At 46.4% G+C, this 6,000-nt stretch overlaps 1 protein-coding gene across 2 annotated transcripts in view; it reads right to left on the reverse strand.

Moving 5' to 3' along the window:
• KRAS (KRAS proto-oncogene, GTPase) overlaps window positions 1–5,449 on the reverse strand; it is a 47,187-nt gene extending 41,738 nt beyond the window's left edge. Inside the window, exon 1 of one of the 2 annotated variants that reach the window (XM_073621465.1) lies at window positions 5,290–5,446. The gene's annotated coding sequence lies outside the window, so the exon portion shown is untranslated. Of the gene's footprint in view, window positions 1–5,289 lie in introns of both variants that reach the window. The other variant, XM_073621464.1, reaches the window with a different exon arrangement.
• Between the last annotated feature and the right edge of the window lie 551 nt (window positions 5,450–6,000).

A 6,000-nucleotide genomic window follows, 5' to 3' on the forward strand; every position in this document is an offset into this window, starting at 1 on the left:
CCAGGCCTAAGGAAAAAGCTGAAGCCTCCCAGGCTTTATGTAGCAATGAGTCTGCCTTTCTATCCATTTGATCTTTAACCACTTCCCACCCAGCCACTGCACATAAACGGCCAGGTGGGCTATCTCTCCTTCTGAGTGGATGTTCAGGAACGTCCCTCACAGGGAGCTGGATCTCGCGGCACGATCCCAATGCGCTCGTGTCACCCGTACATGGTGCATCCCCGATCGGCAGGAGGGCTCTGCGATTGGCCCTCCTGATCACATGACGGCCGTGTCGAATCATAGCCATCATGTGATGTAAACACAGAGCCGGTTGCTAAGCAATCGGCTCTCCTCACACGGAAGTTGTCAGTGAGGAGAGCGGATCGCTGCAGCTGGCGGGTGATCAGTGAGTATGAGCTTTTTTTTTACAGCTTTTTACTCACTGATCACCAGTCTAGTGTCCCCACACACACACGTAAAAACACAAAGTAAACCTACAATGTCCCCACAAAATCACATGTCCCAATGATTATCTGCACATAAACATTTGCGCACGTTTGTGATCACACGAACCAACTATTACACTTAACGGGATTGATTTTTTTTTTTTTACCAAAAACATGTAGCAGAATACATTTTGGCTTAAATTTATGACAAAATTCGATTTTATTGGATTTCTTTTAAAATAGAAAGAAGAAAATATTGTTTTTTCCAAATTTCCGCTCTTTTTTCACTTATATCGCAAAAAATAAGTCGTGAATAAATAGTACCAAAAGAAAGCTCTATTTGTGTGAACAAAAAGATAAAAATTGGTCTGGGAAGGAAGGGGGCGAAAGTGCCCAGTATTGAGGTGGTTAAGGACCCCAGACATAGGGCCATCTAATCTAGAACACTTAAAGAAAAACCTCCTCAAATTCAGACTGAAAAGGAAATCTTTTGTGTCCGCTGGATTGGAACAACCTTTGGAGGTTTTTTCCATTAAGACAGAATCATGTCCCTAAGAGACTGGTGTACCGGAAAAGTTTTAGATTTCTGTCCCTGTAGGCCCCTATACATTTTATCCTGTACAGATTGGGCCTGTTGTGGCATCTCAATCTGCTCTGAGGTATATGTTGCTTTTAGTAGTTCATCAATATCCTCAACTGGAAAAAGATACTTAGATGAGCTACCTATATCCTCCTCTGATGCAGACTTTTCATCAGATGAAGAAACTGGATTCTCACCTTCTTCCAGATCAGAGGTATCGCGTGAACTAATAGTCTCAGATACTAACAAGGGAAGGGACCTGGCAGAGTTAGAAGGGTCTTGGGCTATGGGTCTAGCTGAGGAAGAGCCTAGACTAGTAACCCTGTCATTAAGTGAACGAAAGGAGTCCACTACCTCCTTCATAGAAGTCATTAACTCCTTAAAAGAGGAAGACTCTGAACTAGCTCTGGGTGGAATACAATCCTCACAAAATAGCTTTTTATAACTATCAGAAAGCCTGGCCCTACAGTTCCCACATTTCTTCTTCACCGGTTTGGCCTAGAAAAAAGCAGAAACAAGGACCATAGATAAAAAGGTTCCATACAAAAAAGTCCCATGCTGGAGACTATCCACAGACAAGGGCTTACCTTGGGGCAGTATGCGACCCAGATGCTGCCGCTGGTTCAATATGAGCTGATGCTCCATCCTCAAACCTGTCCTCAAGCTCCATGCAGCAAGCGGAGAACGGCCGTAGAGAAGACTGCTGCTGTACTGAAAAACTGCACTTAGAATGGAGTTTTTAGCACACCATACCCCTGCAGGAAGTCCTCAGTGTCTCCACGCCATGCTCCTTTCAAAAAAAAAAAAAACTCATCGTCCGGAAGTGCGTCATGTGACTTCCGGTTCCAGCTCCGTCTTGCCGCGTCACCAGAAGTCCTCCTGACACCATCTTGGTACACCAAAATGAAGCATTTAGGAGGAGGACACAGTTCCACACAGCAGCGCTGGGGAAAAAAGGAAGGGAGTTGCCATCACTCACATAGGCAAGTAACCCTTAGAAATAGGGAACCCTTCTGGTACAGACTATCATTCAGGACTTAGCCACAACTAGTCCTGGATGAAACCACAGAAGGGGGTGGGGTCCACCAGTTACCAGACCTTAAGAAAACAAAAACGTGTCCGTGCTCCTGGAGGGTCTGGAAACACAACAACTGAGGGTCAGAGGAAAGGGAGGGGCCTTTTAAATTGTATCTGATTTGTGTTTCCTGTAGAGGGCGGAGCCAATCATCTCTCAAGTAGCTGTCATGGAAGGGGGGGGCAAAAACAAAAATCTTACCACACCTCTGCCCCTCAGCAGTCATTGGTTGCTGGGACAAACGGGCATCTATTGGTTACATAGTTCCCAGAGGTGTATAGGTTTATAATTTATTTTTAAGTTCTTTGCTGTGTTCCATTTTTGGATATTTATAATTAGGTTTAATTCACATGTAGCACCATGGTCCTGCAAGACACATTTCGTTCTACTGTATGCCCTCATGTGTAGCAGGACAAAGCTTGACTTGATGTAAGGGGCACTCTGATGGCAATGCCTGATGTAAGGTGGCACTGTGATAGAGACACCTGATGTAAAGGAGCACGCTGATGGGGACATATTACTTAAAGCAGAGTTCCACCCAAAAAGTGGAAGCTCAGCTTATCTGCTTCCTCTGTACTCTCCCCCACTTCAGTGTAAGGGTGCCGCTGTGACCAATTTACAGCACCTCCCCCCCGCTGCCTTCTGGGAGACAGGTCCCAGAAGACAGTGGGACCATTCACAAAGCACAGCAAGACTCACATGTGCAGTAGGAAACCAGCTGTGAAGCCACAAGGCTTCACTCCCTGTTTCCCTTAGCAAGGATTCTGGCACATGGACGGGTTGGCTTAGAGTACCAACATCACGGCTCTCTGGACAGGTAAGTGTTCTTATATTAAAAGTCAGCAGCTACAGTATTTGTAGCTGCTGACTTAATTGTTATTTTTTTTTTAATACAGGCTGGAACTCTGCTTTAAGGGGGCACCCAATGTAATGAATTACTCTGGTAGGGGCACAGCCAATTTACATTTACAGAGAATTACCAGAGGGTGCGGAGGACACTAACAAAACCGTGGCTCATGCAAATAAGAAAAAACCCACATGTACAATCTTCCATGTCACAGACATGATTCGGACCTCAGCCGAAAGAACTTGTGGCTGGACTTCCTTGAATTTTAATTAGATACCCCTGATATAGAGTTTTGCTCTTATAGGGCTGGAGAAGTAAACAATGGACTACAATCCAGGAGGTCTCATTCAGAGATCACTGTGAATGAGGAGAAGAGATGACATGGCTGCTGGGCAGAGCCAGAGACAGCAACACCAAGTTATAACATCAGGATGATCCAGGGACAAGCAGCCTATGAATCAGGCAAATGGGGAGGGGAGTTGTGGAATGTAGCCATGTTTTATGTAACACCCTAAATAGTTGCATTTCCATTGATTTTGGTGGGATACTTAACATGTGTCCAGTATGGCACATAGGTGTGAACAGGCCTCAGCAGTCCTGTAAAGCTTTAGTAATAGAATCACTTTAGACAGTGGCATGCCCATCAGAAAAGTTATTTTTAAACCAATCTAAAAATAGGCATGTAAATAAGATTTACTACCAAACTATACAAAAAGATTCAAAGAACCACCAACAGCTACACCTATAGCACTCAGCAGACCAGTGCCGATACACATCAGAAGCGTTGTCAGGCCTGGGCAAAGTCTGGAGTTCTTTATGGGGGAAAAAAGCCTAGTACACAAGATTTTTCAGAAGTAGTTTCAGAGCAATCGTCCCATAAGCCAAGAGTCGAGTACACAGCTTTCAAGAGCCGATCATGAGTTTATCCATAATTTTGCACAAACATAACTCCCGAAAACAAACAGAAGGTATGATTTTCATTCAATCAGTACAGTAGTCAAAAAAAAAAAAAAAGAAAAGAATGGGGGGGGGGGGGGGGGGGGGAGAGTGACCAAGACTGCACATGCTCAGAAACGAAATACATCAAGTAATTCCTGGAAGTTGTATTCTGTCTTACAAAAACTTTCATGACCTATGCGTTCTCATTATGAGATTAGCATGGAGGGAAAAAAAAAAAAAAACCCAGACAATCATTTGTCTGATATTTGCCACCTGTGAACCAGGCTTAACACCCACACACAGCAAGACTATCAGATCTCTGCCCTCCATGACCCTGAGGGCAGCCACCAACAATCATTCTTCAGAATGAGGCAAGCAGGAGAACCTCCAACTTTCTATGGCAGAAAACAGAATCACCCAGGAAAATCCATTCCATACAAAAAGTACTCCCTAACCATGATTGGTGATGACTGGTGGAACTTCTGCAGTCTAGACGATCAATCTCCAACCATTACCTGCCCAGTTGATGGCAACTGTTTGCTTTCCATGGGTCAGCTATGACATCATTGATAAGACCCACCATACACAGTCCATTTCATAATAACTTCCACCCAGTTCGATTGGCCATTCGCCCCATTATCAAATTTGCACACAGGGGAATGGGCCAGATTTGCCAGTGCCTGAAGTTGGGTGGTTAAACCTGAACCATTGCCCTCACTGTGGGTACAAGTAGTGCAGGACCAGCATGACAACGTTGATCCTTCAGGAAAATACCACAGCCTCTCAAAAACAGGGGGACCAGATAGCACAAGCCTTAGAAGCCCACAAGTGCCCTTCTTACCCCCTCCCCCACACCTAGGAGGCCCCTTTACAGTCCAATATCAGCAGGATGTGGGATCCTCTAGAAAACTACCATGGCCTTCCAATTCTGCAGAAACCATAGGACCTTCCAGGTACACTATGAATCATCAGGCCCTTCTTACCCCCATTACTGTGGCCCTAAGGGGTTCACTTCACTGCAGCACCAGAAGCCTTTAAAGGACCCCCCCAACACAAAGAAAACATGGAGCCCAAACAGAACTGGAAAGACCACAGGAGACCTCTAGATAACTCATGATTCCCTGGACCCCTCTCCAACCCACCACTGTGCCCCCAATAGACTGCATGGAACCCTGTCTGAATTCCTCAGGTATATAGTGCCCCTCCCTCCACAGGCCTCAGCACACCTAGGGGGCCCCATACCCCAGTAAGCCCCTCACCCACAAACAGGGAATCTATACTCTTCAAGGGGCCACAGCAGCTTCCAGGGCCATCCTATAATAACACGGAGGACCCTCCTCCTCACACTATAGTATCGGAGCACCCCGGTGATCCCACACCCACTATCTTTCCCGGATAAGTCCCTTAATCCGGCACTCACCGTCTACTTCCAAGGCCCAGCCGGTCACAGCTGCATATCTCTCCCCTGCAGGCCGCACTCAGGCCGCTCCGGAGACTCCCAGGGGCTCTTTAAATACGATCTATAAATACTCCGGCCGCTCTGCCTGACGTCACCGCCAATCCACGTCGTCTATTGGCCAGCGGGAGGGCGCTCTGCTCCGAATGCTACGCCTCTCCGCATCGGCGACCCCTCCCGCTGAGCGGCAAGCCACGCCTTCTAATACCGCCGAGAGGGAGCGTGTACTTGCACTATACCAGATACCAGAGTGCACCGAAGGCGTTTGCGAGGTGGGGCGGGAGCGAGCAAAAGTGAGCATGCGTACTGCGAAGGACGAAACCGCTTGTGGGAAGAGTCGCAGTTCACCATAGTTACTAATAATAGTGTTCCTTATTAGGGGGCCTAAAATGAAGCAGTAAAAGTACTTTGTAGGGAGAAGTACGACCTGTCAGAGGTCATTGTCATTGAAGTGTAGTAAAGAGGACCTGTAACCAGTGAGAGTAAGAGGAAACGTGATTGGAGTGTCAGCGAGGTGCATATAGGATGACACTTTTCTTCAAGACAAACCTGAACACTTTAGCGGGCACAGCAAAACATTTTTTTTTATCAGCATACACTATAGGATTGTAACAGACCTGGGACACCTTTGGGCGCTCCAAAGAGAATAGTAATACAAAACGCATAGTGCCCCCT

This window comes from Aquarana catesbeiana, linkage group LG03 (assembly GCF_042186555.1).
Source record: "Aquarana catesbeiana isolate 2022-GZ linkage group LG03, ASM4218655v1, whole genome shotgun sequence".
Classification (NCBI taxonomy): domain Eukaryota; kingdom Metazoa; phylum Chordata; class Amphibia; order Anura; family Ranidae; genus Aquarana; species Aquarana catesbeiana.